Consider the following 19,494-nt stretch of genomic DNA (forward strand, 5'->3'; position numbering starts at 1 on the left):
ATGGCGGGGTAACATCACTTAACATCACGAGTGATATTCCCTTAGGCCACGCCCCCTTGTCTCCCCAAAGTATTATAAGCAATCATGCGCATCCCGTGTGCAGAATGATGCACTTGAAGCAACACCAAGTCACAGCACGCAACGCTTCACATTGAAAAGAACATAGCGAAGGGATGGTATCTATAATCTATGCTTAGTAGGGCTGCACGATTTGGGAAAATGTCATATTGCCATTATTGAGCCAATATTGCAATTGCGATTTGCGACTCCGATATAATAAAATGGTTTCATGAGTCCAACTTGCTTGGTTCTAAAGTAAAATGCACACACAGATTAATGTTTATTTCTCAACTCAAACTAAAAACAACAACAACAATAAATGATTGATAACACCTATAATGATCAATAAACCATCAACCAAACCAACATTACAGTGATTCCATCAATTGAAAGCCATCAACTTTTTAAAAAATTATTAGGCTTAAAAAAAATATATAACAGCTTTTAAATTAAGTGAACTTCAAACAATCCCCACATAAACCCATAATAAAAAACATATTTACCTGTGCCCTTCCTGTCTTAACAGGTACAGAAATTGAATAAAGTTATCAAACAGTCTGCGCTGCCTGAATCATAAATTATATATATAATAATCCTTATTAAAGCTACAGAAGTTCTTTACTCAAGATCAGTGAGTAATTTTCTAATTTCCCTTTGTTCTTTTAACTTTACTGAAAGAACGCTTTATTCGCTGCTGGCCCTTTAAGAGCACCCGTTGCCGAGACGCGGATCTCACACGCGCCTCATAGCACAACTCACAACTCTCACATTTTGGCATAATTGTGTGTGCTATTGTTCGTTCAAGCTCGAAAGAGAACTGTTTATTCTGGGCTGGCACACGGTCAGTGCATGCGCATTATGCGAGTCTCATCTATTCTAATCTACCCTTACGAAAATTAACCATGGTTTTTTTGTAGTAACTATGGTTTTTTTGTAGTAACCATGGTTTAACTATGGTTTTTGTAGTAAAACCATAGTAACTACAAAATGAACCATAGTTTAACTATGGTTTTTGTAGTAAAACCATAGTAACTACAAAATGAACCATAGTTTAACTATGGTTTTTGTAGTAAAACCATAGTAACTACAAAATGAACCATAGTTTAACTATAGTTTTTGTAGTAAAACCATAGTAACTACAAAATGAACCATAGTTTAACTATGGTTTTTGTAGTAAAACCATAGTAACTACAAAATGAACCATAGTATAACTATGGTTTTTACAGTAAAACCATAGTAACTACAATCAAACCATGGTTTTTACTACAATAACCTTGGTTTAACCATGGTTTTTGTAGTTAAACCATAGTAACTATAAAATGAACCTTGATTTTTGTAGTAAAACCATAGTAACCATAAAATGAACCATGGTTTTTGTAGTAAAACCATGAAAATGTTTTTTATACAGTAACCATTATATATAATATAGTTTTGTATAAGAAAACCATAGAATAATCTTAAGGTCATAAATAATTGTATTATTATAGTTATATAGTACGTGTGTGTGTGTATATATATATATATATATATATATATATATATATATATATATATATATATATATATATATATATATAAAAACCATTCTTCATTTTGTAGTTGGTAAAAAAAAAACTATAGAAGTGAATGGGCCATAGAGCTATGAGTTTTAAAATCATGATTTAAAATCATGTTATAACTCTAGATGTTTATTTAATTGCTAGCTGCGTGCCTTTGCCGTGTATGGTAATGCGCGTGCGCGTAAACATTCGAGCCGCATTCAAAGACAGGAGCGCGCGCGTCGCGTGATCAGATGGAAACGAGCTCTATGGAAACGAGGAACGTCATCGACAACGGACAAACAGCAAAACCGTCTCTGGCTTGTTTTCACTGCTTTCAGGTAAGTTTAGTTAACAAAATCACACAAATAATAGATACAAACGTTCCTGACACCCTTCTTACGTGTAATTAATACGCTCTGTTGAATATTTACTTTATAGAAATGGGTTTGTGTCTTCGTAAAAAGTCCGTTAGCATCTCAACCGTTTTCAGAAGAGGTGAGTTACGTTACACTGAACTCTTGTTTTAGCTATAACTTATAAGTTTAGGGTTTTAACCACATCTTTGTGTTGATAACAGTTTTTGATAGTTTTGTTTTGCTGGTATTTGTCAATGGGTGATTGGAAGTAAGCTAATTTATTTAACCTAAAATAATTCACTGTACTGTTAATCAGTGACGTCAGGAGGGACAGAAAAAAAACCCTCCACATGCAGGGTGTCAAACTCAGTGCCTGGAGGACCACAGGCCTATAGAGTTTAGTTCCAACCCTGCTTCAACACACACACACACACACTTGCAGTTTTCAAATGAGCCTGAAGGACTTGATTAGCTGATCAGGTGTGCTTAATTAGGGTTGAAGCTAAACTCTGCAGGGTTGTGGCCCTCCAGAAACTGAGTTTGACACCCCTGCTCCACAACAAAGGGGGAATTATTGTTAAATTGTTATTCCAGATGATTATTTCACAATATATATTACCTTAAGATGTGTATTTAAATATATATGTGTATATATATATATATATATATATATATATATGTGTATATATGTGTAGATATATATCCTTCCTTGTAGGGGTGTAACGGTACACAAAAATCACGGTTCGGTACGTACCTCGGTTTTAAAGTCACGGTTCGGTACGTTTTCGATACAGAAAAAAGAAAGAAATGCCAGAGAAATTTCCTATTTGTTTAAAGAAAAAATATTTTTAAATAATTGTGGGTTTTCCTAGATCTTGAAACTTTCAGGTTTATAAATGGGGCTCATCTTTGATAAACGATCTGTGAAGCACATAACGAGTAGCGCAGTTTCGTTCTGCTTTCATTACGCTTGCCATTTGATGTTGTGTTGGCCGCGTCAGCAAGAATTTTGCCGGCAGGAAAAATGGTCCAAGCAATCGTTCGGTTTGTATGCATTCCGAACCGGAAGCCTCGAACCGAAACGGTTCAATACGAATACATGTACCGTTACACCCCTACTTCCTTGTAATACACCCTATGTTCTATTGCAAATCCTTTGTAACATTGTTGGCTCTGTGACACATTGCATGTTCTAGTCTAGAAGATCATCATGCTGCAGTCCGGCTGCACCCCCTGTCCAAGACAATCTCCACGGCTATGAACTCGATTAGTAAGCAAAACCTCAAACATACAGTGCACTACTGTTCAAAAGTTGGGGTCTGTAAGATTTATGCTTTTGAATGAAGTCTCACACTTTAAATTTTTTTTCATTGAGACTGTTCTTGAGAAACCTGTGGGATAAATTATCGGCGGCAAATGTTATAATGGTCATAGTTATAATAATAATTAATTTAACTATTATGATAACAGCATATCATGGTCATTGGTATATTTTATTTTATTTCTCTTGGTGTGTTTTTAATTATGTTGGCCAATGAGACAGACACCATACTGTTCAATGCAAAGATATTTTTTACTGATAAATACTGAAATTCTTTAAAGGGATAGTTCACTTTGAAATTAATTTTTGATATGTTTTAGCTTACCTCAAGGGCATCCAAGATGTAGATGTCTTTGTTTCCACAGTATTTTCAATTTTGACATTTTTCGGTCAAACCATTCTTGTCTATCAGTCATATAATGCAGGTCTATGGAGCCCACCTCAAAGAGCATGCACAGAGAAGTCCAACTTAAACATGATTGAATGACTCGTAAATGTAAGTACACACTGATGGCCTAAGACACTGTTCGTTTTCTCACACAAACCGCTCGTTTTGTATTTATATAGTTTTTACCTTGTGTATCCACAGCCAGGTCCAAGTGATCTGAATCAGTTATCCAATGTCCAACCGAACCGAACTGAACCATGTCCAACGTTCTGCTGGAAGTGATCGCTTGCGAGTCGACGTCACTCATTGTTTACACTGAGATTTCGGATGTTTTACCTTTCACTAAACATATTTAGATATGTACATGAAATCGAAATGGAAGACGATTTCGGTATATCTAAATATGTTTAGATCTTCACAGTGAAAGGTAAAACATCCAAAATCTTTGTGTAAACAATGAGTGACCTACACGCGCAGGTGATCACTTCCGGCGGAACGTTGGACATGGTTCAGTTCAGTTGGACATTGCTCAGCTAATTCAGATCACTTGGACATGGCTGTTATATAAATACTGTTTGTTTTCTCTCACAAACCGCTCGTTTCGTGTCTTAGGCCATCAGTGTGTACTTACATTTACGAGTCATTTAATCATGTTTAATTTGGACTTCTCTGTGCATGCTCTTTGAGGTGGTGACCATAGACCTCCATTATATGACTGACATACTAGAACGGTTTGACCGAAAAATGTCAAAATTGAAACTACTGTGGAAACAAAGACACCTACATCTTGGATGCACTTCAGGTAAGTTAAAACATATCAAAAATTAATTTCAAAGTGAACTATCCCTTTAATTCAGGGGATCTTAAAGTTATGGCTATGCTCTTGTTACCAGATGAGATATAGTCGTTTGGCCCTGTGATTCTTCAGGACAAGATCTTGATGACATCCACACTCAGTACATGATGAAGGTGAGTTTCACAAAAGCTGCCACTATCACAAACCAAGAGACAGAACACAACAGACCTTCATCTATATGAACTCACCCATATGTAAGGATGGGTAAAAGCCGCGTTGTCAAGCCACGTTCACGCGAATATTTATTCGGGTTCAAATAAATATGGCTGGGCAAGATAAATGCAAGTCTTCCTCTGTGTCGAAATCCTTAGACATCCTTAGAACGAAGATTGTTTTGTTTGCAGTGTGCGTCTCCCTCAGACTGTAAACTAAGCTCGGGTGCAACAGACACGTCAGCAGCGTCTTACGTCAGCAGCGGCACTAAACACAGATTGACAATAGAACCGGAAGACAATATAATGCTGAATAAAGTCATAGTTTTTGTTTTTTTTGGACCAAAATGTATTTTTGGCCAGATAGTGCAACTGACCAATAGCAGTTGAGTATTCCAGCTTGTATGTTAATGTGGTGTGTATTCTTCTCATTTTAGCTCCTGCGTCCATTTGGGCTGAAGGTCGAGACAGAACCAACCCAAAGCTGGACTGTAACCTACTGTCATATGACAGACTTCATACTGACAACTACTGGCGTGGATCTGGCATCACATGTTTTTCAACAAAACCTTTTTCACCTAGAATTTAAAGTGTGGATTAGTCATCCCCCATCCCTCCATGTCTTCATCTCTTGTGAGTGGATATCATTTAAAACATTCTTAAAAGAACTCCTCAATTTCTTCTGAATTTATAGTATTTATTGTTTTTGTCAAGTAATATTGCTGTAATCCTGTTAATGAATGTACAGTATAAATTGCAATCACGCTTGTGTTGGACAGGTGTGGTTCACAGGTTATAGAAATTTTAGAGGAGGTAGATGCTGTGTATTTAAAGGTGTTCTAAGTCATGTTTATTTGTACTATCTTATTTTTGTATATAAATCATTATTACAGTGGAACAAATTGCTATTTTTTTATTTGTAAATTAGAAACTGATTTTTTTTTTACCATTGTACAGCACCACTTTATCACCAATAATGTTTTATAACTTTGTAGTCAAATTATTGTTTTATGTCACATGTGAGAACAAATGCAAGTTTATATTTTCTTTCAGATGTAATTTTTGTAATAAAGTCTGTATCATAGAATGATAACTTCTTTCTGTTGTTATTTTGTAGGTGTTTGTTGTAATTGAATGGCTTAAATGTAATTCAAGATAATTTAGTAAAACTGCAGTTTTGCTGTAGTATTACTACAATATTACTGTAGTAGAACCATGGTATCAAAACCATGGTTTTTAAAAATACCAGTTACTACAGTCATGGTTACTATGGTTTTACTGTAGTATTACTACAATTTTACTGTAGTAAAACCATGGTATCAAAACCATGGTTTTTACCAGTTACTACAGCCATGGTTACTATGGTTTTACTGTAGTATTACTACAATATTACTGTAGTAAAACCATGGTATCAAAACCATGGTTTTTAAAAACCATGGTTCGCACCAAAATACCACGGTTACTACGGTCATAGTTAACTACAGTTTTACTATAGTAAAACCATGGTTAATTTTCGTAAGGGTAGGGCACTCACAGGCAGCTTTTCACTTCTTGTCGTGCAAAATGCGAAAAGGCATTTGAACCAATAAGAGGGGGATCTTGTAACACTAGTCAAAGGATGACAAAAAAGAAGAGATGCTGCGCTAATAGCCCTACTTTGTTTATTTCATATAAAATCGCGGCATTTTGCGTTATATAATTGCATAGGTTTGAGATCGCTATTACGACTGCGATATAATTAATCGTGCAGCACTAATGCTTAGTGTATTCTAAAGGGCAATAAACTCCACTCCAGCAAGATAGTCATTTTATGCAAATCATAGACCTTTATGCCTTATCTACAAATAAAGTATAATATTGGGAACATTGATCTTGAAGAGAGTGTCGTCGTGTTACTGTCGCAACCGAACGCGACGCGCTAATGCTGATGCATGGAGAATGACTGAGGCGAGATGACTTCCGTTAACTTTAACTTAGAGACTAAAATATTAATTTTACCACACATTAAGCTATTGAATGACTTTAGAAGTCTTGGAATATAGTGTGAAAACTTGATTGTGCTTTACAGTTTTTTATGCCTTTAGTGGGGTTTAACAAAATAACACAATATGCAGAATGTCGGACGTCACTTATAGGCTAAACTGTTTTTATAGATAAAACTATTTACATTCGGCAGTCATGAAAACAAATCTCAGATAACGGTTGACTAGGTAACAATGTGTAATTTTGCGCCGGAGTTCTCCTTTAACTTACATTAGCTAGCTAACTACGAACGAGCTAACCAGATAACATTAACAAATTGACAAGCACTTACGGGCAGAATGGCTCTTCAAATGACGGACGAAATTGGAGGTTGTCATCTGACTGTCCGCGATCTTAACGTTGCATGTCTTGCAAAGCGCTGTTCTTTTGCTATCTTGTTGTAAGAAATTCTTAAATCCGAAAGCGACCCTCGGTATCTATGAAGGTAGATTTGTGTCTTTATTATTCAATCAAAAAAAATGTTGCTTCAATCAAAAAAAATATTTTCAATTAAAAAAACCTTCACTTCAATAAAAAAAAAAACTTTTCAATCAAATAAAAAAAGTATTTGAATCCAAAAATATATTTGAGACTCAAAAAAATACATTTGAACACTGCTTTTCTTTGATTGAAAATGTTTTCTTTGATATAAGTCCGGTTTTTTTTGTTTAAAGCAACCTTTTTAATTAAAGTAACATTGTTTTTTGATTGGACCATATAATGGGTAGGACATTTGTGTCTTTATCATTCAATCAAAAAAGAAGTTGCTTCAAACAAACAAACAACAGAATCAATACAAAAGTCACTTCAATGAAAAGATAAACATTTTCAAATATAGAAAATCATTTTTGAATGCAAATAAAATATTTGAGACTCCAAAAATTGCATTTGAACACCTTTTGTTTTAATTGAAAATGTTCTCTTTGATTGAAGTAATCTTTTTTGTGTTTGGGCCATACATGGGTAGGACATTTGTGTCTTAATCATTCAATTCCAAAAAAGTTGTTTCAATCAAAAAAAAAATATTTTCAATCAAAGAAAAAACTTTTCAAAAGCAAAAAAAAAAAATTATTTACCTCGTGTATAAAAAAAGTATTGAAGAGAATGTGTGTTTTCGTTGTTTTTGTTTTTTATTTGCAGTGAAAAAAATTTAGAATTTCAAATTGTTTTGATTGAATCCTTTTTTTTTTTGAAGTGCAAAAAGTTTTGAAGTTCAAACTTTTTTTTGATTGAATCATTTTGACACAAACGTTCCGCAGTGGGCGGGTGCTTCTCTGTTGGTCAGACATGTTTGATTGACAAGTGTCTACACCAACGACATCTTTCTGACAAAGAAGTCATGTTCGCCACTCGCCAGCAAGTTTTTACCCCTACAGGATATTATCTATTTATCATTTGATCTTGTGGCTCTAAGCATCGCGCCAGCCACACCAGCCACACGATCTCACTGTTTACTATCAGAAACTCCGATTAATACACGAGAGCACACAGACAGTGTTATCCTGCTCTTGTGTACGGGCGTCAGTTTGGTTTGGTTTGAAATGTGCTGGGGGACGGAGAGACGTATTCGGAAGAGCATTTTCAAAAGTGCTGGGTACAATGACGCATTCATTATTTTTTTTCTCTTTCGAGTAGGCGCCGCGAGATGTTTCAAAAGTGGTGGGTACAAAATCGACCCTGGCAAAAAGTGGTGGGGACATGCATACATATTTATGGGGACATGTCCCACCCGTCCCCCTCCCCCTCCCGACCTGCCACAAGATCTCTCATTGTTTACGTGAACCAGACACTCTGAGAGCATATAAAGTGCAATCCATCTCTTATTTACTTTTTTTTACATATTATCTTATATTTTATTCGCTCTTTTGCCCGTATTGGAGCGCATCTCGTGGCTCTTAAGCGTCGGGCCAGCCACAAGATCTCTCACTTTTCTCATAGCTACCAGACACTCCGATTGATGCACGAAAACACAGAGACAACGCAACCCTGCACTTATTTAGGCTACCCTTTTGTCATCTTATCTTATACTTTATTAGCTCGTTTGTCCCATAATGGAGCACGTTTCGTGGTGCGCCAGTCACAAGATTTCGCAATATTTCTCATAGTTGCGTGATTCTCCGATTGACATTCTGAAGGAGAATGATTTTGACCACTCCATTAAGTTTTTTTTTTTTAATAAAGCCTTTCTTTAAAGTGAATTTCGTTTTTAATAAATTGCATCTTGATTTTAATCAATGTTTGATCAACCAATTCCCAGGATTTAATAAATAAGAAGCAAAGCAAACATAGGCATAGCAATAAAATCATGAACTTTTTGCTTTGCACGTTTCTCAAAGACATGATAAATAGGCTACATCTAGAAAGGTAGAAATGTCTAGCCTAATTTTAAACAAAACAATTCAAAACGAAAATAAATAGATTATTCTACTCTCAGATTATATTTAATGAAATGAGCATTTCTCTCGGCGCGTTCACTACTGCGAAGATGGCTCCAATACGGGCAAAAAGAGCAAATAAAATATAAGAAAAAATTACAAAAAGGTAAATAAGAGATGGATTGGACTTTATTTGCTCTCATCTGAGTGTCTCATGTAAACAGTGAGAGATCTTGTGGCAGGCGCGACGCTAGGTGACGCGCACGCTCCATTATGGACAAAAAGAGCAAATCAAATATAAAATAAGATGACAAAAAAGATACTTAAGAGCAGGATTGCACTGTCTGTTTTCACATGTGCATCAATCGGAGTGTCTGATGGGTGTAATAAGAGATCTTGTGGCTGGTATATGGCTGGCGATGCTTAGAGCCACGACCCGTTCGCATAAAAAGAGCGAATAAAATATAAGATCAGACGATAAATGGGTAAATGAGATCTGTATTGCACTATGTGTGCTTTCGTGTAGCTACCATTAGGTGTAAATAGAGAGAGATCGTGTGGCTGGTGTGGCCGGCGCGACGCTTAATAGAGCCATGCGAGCGCACTCCCATACGCATAAAAAGAGCAAATAAAATATAATATAAGATGACAAAAAGGTAAATAAGAGATGGATTGCACGTTATTATACGCGCTCCAATACGGGCAAAAAGAACGAATAAAATATATGATCAGATGATAAATGTGTAAATAAGATCTGTATTGTACTGTATGTGTGCTCTCGTGTAGGCCTACCATTAGGAGTGTCTGATAGGTGTAAACAGTGAGAAATCTTGTGGCTAGGCAGGTGAAAAGCGTTTGGTTAATGGTGAATATTGACCTATTGTGCGTACCGTTCTGTCGGGGAATATGCGCTGCATTTACTGTAAATATTGTGTAAGTTCGAGTGGCAGGCGCTATATAATGCAGTGCATATAAGGCACATATATCCGTGGCCGGTCGAGTAGCAGATCCCCCTGCCAGGCAAAGATTTTATCCCCTCTAAAAAAGCTGCTGGCGAGTGGCGAACATGACTTCTTTGTCAGAAAGATGTCGTTGGTGTAGACACTTGTCAATCAAACATGTCTGACCAACAGAGAAGCACCCGCCCACTGCGGAACGTTTGTGTCAAAATGATTCAATCAAAAAAAAGTTTGAACTTCAAAACTTTTTGCACTTCAAAAAAAAAAAAAAAGGATTCAATCAAAACAATTTGAAATTCTAAATTTTTTTCACTTCAAATAAAAAACAAAAACAACGAAAACACACATTCTCTTCAATACTTTTTTTATACACGAGGTAAATAATTTTTTTTTGCTTTTGAAAAGTTTTTTCTTTGATTGAAAATATTTTTTTTTGATTGAAACAACTTTTTTGGAATTGAATGATTAAGACACAAATGTCCTACCCATGTATGGCCCAAACACAAAAAAGATTACTTCAATCAAAGAGAACATTTTCAATTAAAACAAAAGGTGTTCAAATGCAATTTTTGGAGTCTCAAATATTTTATTTGCATTCAAAAATGATTTTCTATATTTGAAAATGTTTATCTTTTCATTGAAGTGACTTTTGTATTGATTCTGTTGTTTGTTTGTTTGAAGCAACTTCTTTTTTGATTGAATGATAAAGACACAAATGTCCTACCCATTATATGGTCCAATCAAAAAACAATGTTACTTTAATTAAAAAGGTTGCTTTAAACAAAAAAAACCGGACTTCTATCAAAGAAAACATTTTCAATCAAAGAAAAGCAGTGTTCAAATGTATTTTTTTGAGTCTCAAATATATTTTTGGATTCAAATACTTTTTTTCTTTGATTGAAAAGTTTTTTTTTCATTGAAGTGAAGGTTTTTTTAATTGAAAATATTTTTTTTGATTGAAGCAACATTTTTTTTGATTGAATAATAAAGACACAAATCTACCTTCATAGGTATCCCTCCGGCTGACATGTTGATGTGATCTGATGTAAGTGGGCGTGGTGTGCGCGTAAGGTATGAGAAGGCATGACTGATGATCTCTGATCCAGTCATGACAGCGCTATTCTCAGCCTGCGCTCCAGCTGGATCAACTTTATTTTTTTTACATAATTTATATATTTTATATTCAAACTGAAAACATGATGTGATTAACACTCAAGTCATATTATTACATAAGTGTGTTTGATTTATGGACCAAATTTTCAGATCAAGTTTATGGACCAAGTTAATTTAATTAATAAACTAATTATATAAAACTATTAATGCACTACAATTAAACTGGTTATATGCCTTTACTTATAAAAAATACCAGGCTTAAGGCATTTATTTTTTATGCAGGCCATACACACAGGAGTGAAATGGTTAAGACCCCTCCCCCTACAAACACACACACATACACAGACAGGCAAAGACAGAGATGTAGGCTCAGATTGAGCAAGACCACATTCAAACAAACATATCTGACTTTCTGTGGGTCCTAGCTAATGAGTGTCAATTAGAAAGTTGTCCGGCTCGAGGAGTACAATATATATACCGATTTTTGTAACTGTAGATAAAACTAACAACCCCACTTTTGTCAAAAGGTGGTGCTACTGAGCCCTCACCACGCCCGTTTCTGAAACTTTGCACGTGTCTACTGGCTAATAAATGTGATGTGTCTGTCGAGTTTCATGCATTTTGAAGCATGCTAAGGGTCTCAAAAGCATCCTAAAAGCATCCTAAAAGAAGGGTAAAGTTTGATGCGTCGCCACGGCAACAGTTTCAAAGATATCAAGAATCCATTCACAGGTCTACATCTGCCGTATGTTTACATTATACATATGAAGTTTGAAGCAAATCGGGTAAAAATAAAAGGGTGATATCAAAGCATTTTGAAAGTGACACACTTCCTGCTGCCAGTTGGTGGCGCTATAACTTTGACTCACAATAGTCACATCCATGTGATCGTCCTCTTACAGCGAACATACTGCTGAAGTTTCATCAAGATCAGTTAATGTATGCTGAAGTTATAACAAACTTCCTGTTTCACGTTTCTCGCTATGATTTCGTTTCCTCGCCACGGCCAAACCGTTCGAGATATCAAAAATCCCCACACAAGCTTTCATCCTCAATGTCTTGACTTCACGCTGACCGAGTATCGTCGAATTTGGATCAAAGCTCTAGGAGGAGTATTTCAAATACCATTGCGAGCATTTTACAAACAAACCTCAATAGCTGACTTCCTGTTGGGCTGGGGTAAAAAGTAAAAGCGCGAGGTATAGATGAAACGATGAGATCAACATGCGTACCGAGTTTCATATTATTACATGCAAGCGTGTTTGAGTTATGGACCAAGTGTTCGGACCCCATTCCAGGGGGCGCTGACGAGCCCCCCTGCCACGCCCGGGTACCATCTTCAGCCCGGCTCTGATGGCCGCGGGTTCTGACCCGTGTGCAAAGTTTCAAGAGTTTTCGAGCATGTTAAGGGCCCCAAAAGTGCCCGAATAGTCGTAAGAAAAATAATAATAATAATAATAGAAAAGAATAATCCTAAGGAAAACAATAGGGCCTTCGCCCTTTCAGGGCTTGGGCCCTAATAATAATCGTTAGGAAAACAATAGGGCCTTCGCCCTTTCAGGGCTTGGGCCCTAAATATAGCTGCGAGCAGCGATTGCGGGCCCAAGCCGGTGGCACCGCAACCCTGATGCCTTTAGTTACCTAAAGGCACCGGGATGGTGGTACCGCCGGCTTTGGCCCTTTATCGCTGCTCACAGCTATATTTATATTTAATATAAAGCCGGTGGCACCGCCACCTTGGTGCCTTTAGGGTTATTCTGTATGACGTGCAAAAACGTAACCCCCACTTTGACTGTCGAAAAGAAGTGTATTGTAGAGCTTGCATCAATGCGGACTCGATGCGCTGTGCGCTGTAACTCCATGTGGCTTTAAGCGCATCATTCTCCACTCGGGATGCGCATACGCGTTTTGTGCCACACTGTACTGAGCCTTTTATATCATAATGCAATGACAGATTATTAATTGCCTTTCTTGTTCTGTTCTATCTATTATGTGTTGATAAAAGATAGGACAGAGCACTAAAAACCTCAAACAAAGCACTAAAAACTTAAGCTGTTTGCTGTGTAGTCTGAGAATGAGCTGTTTGATTTGCACCCTCTTCCTCTTCACTGTCCTCCATAAAAACCAGCTATCCAGGTCCAGGTCCATGTTGTTCTAGAAAGTTTGTACGTTGCTGCCTCATTTAACATCTCTGCTATACATTTAAAACATGTTGTCTCAATTTTATAGCAGCCATGGCTCTATCTAAAATAATTTATCTTTTTGATTTTTGTTATCTTGTTTTTCATGAATGTATTTTACAACAATACAAAGAGCAATGTGTATTTACCACTAATATAGTTTGTAATGGCTTTTTTTGTCATAGATTATAATCATATATTTTTTTGGATTTGTTATTTATCTTTATAATGAAGTTGTCTGTATTAAGTAGATTGTGTTTAACACACACAAGAGTGGCACCAAACACAGCTCTAAAAAAAACTTGACACAATCCATCATTCAGCCATCCGTTTTGCCACTAATGCACCCTATCACACTCATCACTGCGACCTGTATAAACTGGTGGGTTGGCCCTCCCTTCATAGCCGGCGGCTCCATCATTGGTTTCTCTTCATATATAAGACAATTCTGGGCAAGGCACCTCTCTATTTGTCATCCCTATTTCATGCCGCTTATAAAACCCATCACACAAGATCAAGTAATTTGATTAAATTTAGTATCCCCCCTACTTCTACTACCTTTGGACATAATGCCTTCCGCTTTGCATCAGTACACGACTGGAACATACTACAAAATACCCTGAAACTTACATCTCTGATCCCAATCTCCACCTTTAAGCAAAACCTCGAAAATTACATAGTTGACTCTTGTTCCTGCTGACAATCATGAACCATATTTACACACTTATTTAAGCACTCTATTCGTTTTCTTTTTCCTCTTTGTTGTCTTTTTTATTTTTATTTAGCTGCTTGTTCTAAGTGTTATGTGTTTGACTATGTATAGCTGTACATTATGTTCTTATTTTTTCCTGTAGCCTCTTGGCCAGGTCATGTTTGTAAATGAGAAGTGGTTCTCAAACATTTTACCTGGATAAATAAAGGTTAAAAAAAAAGAAAAAAAAAAGAGTGATTTATCAGTTCAACACATAGTTATAGAAATTCTACTTTATCTCAAAAAACCTGCACTTTATACACACACACACACACATACATAAATACATGTAAATAAAAATACAAAAAGAAACATCAAATGTGTTTTTAGTCAGAGTATTATTTTATACAGAAACAAATATTTGTAATTCAGAAAAGAATGAAGTTAGTGTTTTAAAATCTTAAGGAAAACAAATATATTGAAATATAGCACAAGAATTTTAAATTCATTCAGCTTCAATTACAAATACAATCTTACTTTTATTTAAAGCAAACTATACATTTAAAAGATGGGGGTTATATGCCTATTTTGTCATTTAAAAAAAATACAAAATTGTTATGCAAAAAGACAAGGACTTAAGGCCAATTTATACTTCTGCGTCGAGGGTACGCCGAAGTGTACGGCGTTGGCTTCGCACGTAGGCGACGCCGTTGTGAGCATTTATACTTCTGCGTTCAGGTATTGGTTGCTCTGCAGTACTGCTCCGAAACGCTAGGAGGCGGCGGAGGGTTTTAATGTTCCACTGTGTTTAGATTCCTCGCGGCTAGGTTACTACAAGCAACAGCGACTGAAAGAGAGTGGATCATGTTGGAGTTGGAGCTTATTGGGGTGAAAAAACAGTTCATTTTAGTGAAATTACTAAAACTGAAAAGCAGAAATGAGAGAAGACGTCGGAGGAGATGGTACGTGTGGAAATGCGTGAGAAGGTACGTGCGGAAATGCGTATGAGGAAATACGACGCTACCAAGCCGACCAATCACCGATCTTGCGGTCCGCGTCGTCGCGACGTGTAGTTACATTTTTGAAGAGGTGCGCGTCAGGCAACGCGGAAGGGTACGCGGTATGGGACGCGTCTGTGCGTATGCTACGCCGTACCTACTGCGCGCACCCTACGCAGAAGTATAAATTGGCCTTTAGAGACAAGGACTTATAGGAAAAATCGCAGCCAGCCACAGTGTGTGGTTCAAACATACATAAACACAGACAACAGCCCTCCCCTCCCCCCACACACACACGCACATGCACACACACACACACACACACACACACACAAACACAGACAACAGCCCTCCCCTCCCCACACAGACACACACACCCACACACACAGAGAGAGAGAGAGAGAGAGAGAGAGAGAGAGAGAGAGTGAATCGCAGGGGAAATAAATCCATTCAAACTACAATATCTGACTTTCTGTTGCTCAGAGCGAATGACTTTAAATTGGAAAGTTGATCGGCTTGACGAGAACAATATACGTGGAAAGTTTTGTAACTGTAGGTAAAATGAGCAAAGTTATAACACACTTTATGTCCTTTTTTAGTCATAAAATTCATTTCCTCGTCACGGCCAGACCGTTCGAGATATCAAAAATCCGTCCGGAATTGAGCATCCTCAATGTCTTGACTTCATGCACACCGAGTTTGGTTGTGATTGGTAAACACATGCGTTGTAATTTGATGTATTTCTCCTAGGAGAATTATTCAAACAACCCATAATTCCCAACTTCCTTCTTAAAACTTAGAGCACGAAAGTTGTTTGGCCTGATGTGATCTTTAATTGTACCGAGTTTCATATTAATTCATGCAAGTGTGTTTGATTTATGGACAAATTTTCGAATCCCAGTCCAGGGGGCGCTGTCGAGCCGCCCTGCCACGCCCGGTTACCAGCTTCAGCCCGGCCCTGATGGCCATGGGTTCTGACCCGTGTGCAAAGTTTCAAGAGTTTTAGAGGATGTTAAGGCCCCCAAAAATGCCAGAGAAGTTGCACACAGCAAATAAAGGGTTAAAATTAACCTGACAGGCGCCCCTCCTCTCACTCACACAGAGGGACACTGAGAGACTGGCAAAATTCTGAGATTTTCTCTACATTCAAACAAACATATCTGACTTTCTGTGGGTCCTAGCTAATGAGTGTCAATTAGAAAGTTGTCCGGCTCGAGGAGTACAATATACATACTGATTTTTGTAACTGTAGATAAAACTAACAACCCCACTTTTGTCAAAAGGTGGCGCTACTGAGCCCTCACCACACCCGTTTCTGAAACGTTGCACATGTCTACTGGCTAATAAATGTGATGTGTCTGTCGAGTTTCATGCAATTTGAAGCATGCTAAGAGTCTCAAAAGCATCCTAAAAGAATGGTAAAGTTTGATGCGTTGCCACGGTAACAGTTTCAAAGATATCAAGAATCCATTCACAGGTCTACATCTGCCGTATGTTTACAATATACAGATGAAGTTTGAAGCAAATCGGGTAAAAATAAAAGGGTGATATCAAAGCATTTTGAAAATGACACACTTCCTGCTACCAGTTGGTGGCGCTATAACTTTGACTCGCAATAGTCACATCCATGTGATCGTCCTCTTACAGCGAACACACTGCTGAAGTTTCATCAAGATCGGTTGATGTGTGCTGAAGTTATGATACACTTCCTGTTTCACGTTTCTCGCCATAATTTTGTTTCCTCGCCACGGCCAAACCGTTCCAGATATCAAAAATCCCCTCGCAAACTTTCATCCTCAATGTCTTGACTTCACGCTGACCGAGTTTCGTCGAATTTGGATCAAAGCTCTAGGAGGAGTATTAAAAATTCCATTGCGAGTGTTTTACGAACAACCCTAAATAGCCGACTTCCTGTTGGGCTGGGGTAAAAAATAAAAGCGCGAGGTATAGATGAAATGATGAGATCAACATGTGTACCGAGTTTCATATTATTACATGCAAGCGTGTTTGATTTATGGACCAAGTGTTCGGACCCCGTTCCAGGGGGCGCTGTCGAGCCCCCCTGCCACGCCCGGGTACCAGCTTCAGCCCGGCTCTGATGGCCGCGGGTTCTGACCCGTGTGCAAAGTTTCAAGAGTTTTCGAGCATGTTAAGGGCCCCAAAAGTGCCCGAATAGTCGTTAGAAAAATAAAAGAAAAAATATAGCTGCGAGCAGCGATGAAGGGCCCAAGCCGGTGGCACCGCAACCCCGGTTCCTTAGTTACCTAAAAGCACCAGGGTGGCCATGCCACTGGCTTTGGCCCTTCATCGCGGATCACAGCTATATATATATATATATATATATACTGTATATATACATATATATATATGAAGCCGGTGGCACCGCCACCCTGGTGCCTTTAGGTTTATTGTGCAGGACATGCAAAATGTAACCCTGCTTTGACTGATACAAGCTCTACAGCACAGTTTATAGTAAGAAAGAATATAGTAAGAAAGAAAAGTAAGCTGTTACTCTGAGATGGTTTGGGAAACAAACATTCATCATGTCGCATTGGTTTTAGTTACTTGTCCTCGAACAGAGCCCTAATCTGTTTATATTTCAGTTACACATTCTACATTGATTAAAAAAGAAAAATCAAATGTGTTTTTAATTCATACAGAAATAAAATATTTATAATTCAGCTGAGAATAAAGTTAGTTCAAATTTTAAGAAAAACAAATATATGATCTGAAATATAGCACATTCATTTTTAAATTCATTCAGGTTCAATTACCAAAAATACAATCTTAATTTAATTTAAAGCAAATAATAAATCTAAAATATATGGGTTATATGCATATTTTGTAAAAAAAGAAAAAAAAAGAAAGAAAGATATATATCCAAAAACACAAGGCCTTAAACTTTAACAAGGGTGCAACTCTTATCACTACAACAAACATAGTCACACACACAAGTCAAGTCACTTACATTTTAGATGCAATATTGACTTTTTAGATGCAATATTGACTTTTTTCTGTTTCAGCAGAGAAAATAGTTAAACAAAGATCACAGCGACCCATCGCGCATCTCAAAGCAATGTGTTTTCTCATTACTGAATGATTCAGCATTTTGAATCCATGACTCGTTCATTAAGACGGTCATCTGGCGACACCTTATGGTGATTTAGGGTTATGTTTAAAAGTATCGTTTTTTACAGCGATTTTTAATTGACTCCTGTTGAACCAATCTCGTAACATTATTGTGTAACCGATTTAATTTGATCAGCCTTACCTAGGGTAACAGCCCTATAGTGTCTTATTATTCTAAATTATTGAATTTATTGATCAAATTTACTAATGAAAAATGAAGCATACATTTATTAAGACTAGGCTGCCCTGCAGATATTAGGCTACAATATGCAGATTTAAATATACTATTTATCAAATAATCTGTTTATTTTTAGGTTACACATTACATTGTTTAAAAAATAAAAATCAAATGTGACCCGCTCTGGCGAAATGAGTCGGAAGTTGCAACCTTCCATTTTAAGATGTGGGCCGATTATGTGGAAAAACCATGAAATAAAAAAAAAATATATATATATATTTTTTGCTAATTTCAAAGAACAGACATTCAAAAATAATCTCACAGGGTTTCATAGTCGAGATAATTGAGTAAAGGTATTTAAATAACGATTAAAGTTGTCAAAGCTTTAAATTCGCTGAAATAAAAAACATTGCTCTTCTCAACTCCCCTCGTCACCTCTGAGCATTTCCCGGGTATCCCCTGAAACGTTGAACTCACTGGATGCTTCTAACCTAAACTGCGTGAGTATATTTATCTGCAAGAAGAATATAGCGTATGTAAGGCTGCAACGATCGCGACACTCAGATCCACGAACCTGTGTCGCGGTGTGAGAAGACAGAATCACGACACCGACACTTCAACTCCCGAAGTTATCCTTCACGTCCAGACCCAATGCTAGCTACAACATCTTTAAATTACTATTAGTATTATTTGAAGTTAACATTATAAAATACGTAGACTTACACCACAAAACTTAAATTATTACTAATTTTTTTAAAATTGGGCAATTTCAGCATTATGGAGGAGATCCAATTCCCAGATAATTAAATATTTTAATAAATTGGCCTATGTGAACCACCTGCACAAACCAAAAGTAATACTCACCGGATGAAGAAGGGTTGACTCTCTCCAGAACATAAAATCTTTATTTTTTTTTCCGTGTTCGCATTTATGAGGAAAAACAATCCGAACGTGACCGTTCTCTGGAAGCAGCACTAAAACTTTCACATAGCTTAAACATGCAAGCACAAAGCCTTTCTTTAAAGTAAATTTCGTTTTAAAATAATTATCTTAATTTAAATCAATGTTTCATCAACCAATTACTAGGATTTAATAATAAGAAAAAAAAATTCAAGACAATAGGCTAGGCCTAATCACGCGGAGACGCGCGGCACGTGAACTGAAGCTTGTCTCAT

The 19,494-nt window shown here is 37.0% G+C and overlaps 1 protein-coding gene and 1 long non-coding RNA gene across 2 annotated transcripts in view; one reads left to right on the forward strand and one right to left on the reverse strand.

Annotated features, from left to right (window-relative positions):
• LOC120492842 (uncharacterized) overlaps positions 1-19,494 on the reverse strand; it is a 349,229-nt gene that overhangs the window by 168,136 nt on the left and 161,599 nt on the right. The gene's annotated exons all lie outside the window — the stretch shown is intronic.
• LOC148981366 (uncharacterized) lies at positions 1,701-5,472 on the forward strand. The gene is made up of 5 exons (XR_016168479.1): positions 1,701-1,939; positions 2,040-2,096; positions 3,154-3,227; positions 4,560-4,635; positions 5,112-5,472. It is a non-coding gene; the product is annotated as an uncharacterized LOC148981366 (long non-coding RNA).

This window comes from Pimephales promelas, chromosome 5 (assembly GCF_988280905.1).
Source record: "Pimephales promelas chromosome 5, fPimPro1.hap1.1, whole genome shotgun sequence".
Lineage (NCBI taxonomy): Eukaryota > Metazoa > Chordata > Actinopteri > Cypriniformes > Leuciscidae > Pimephales > Pimephales promelas.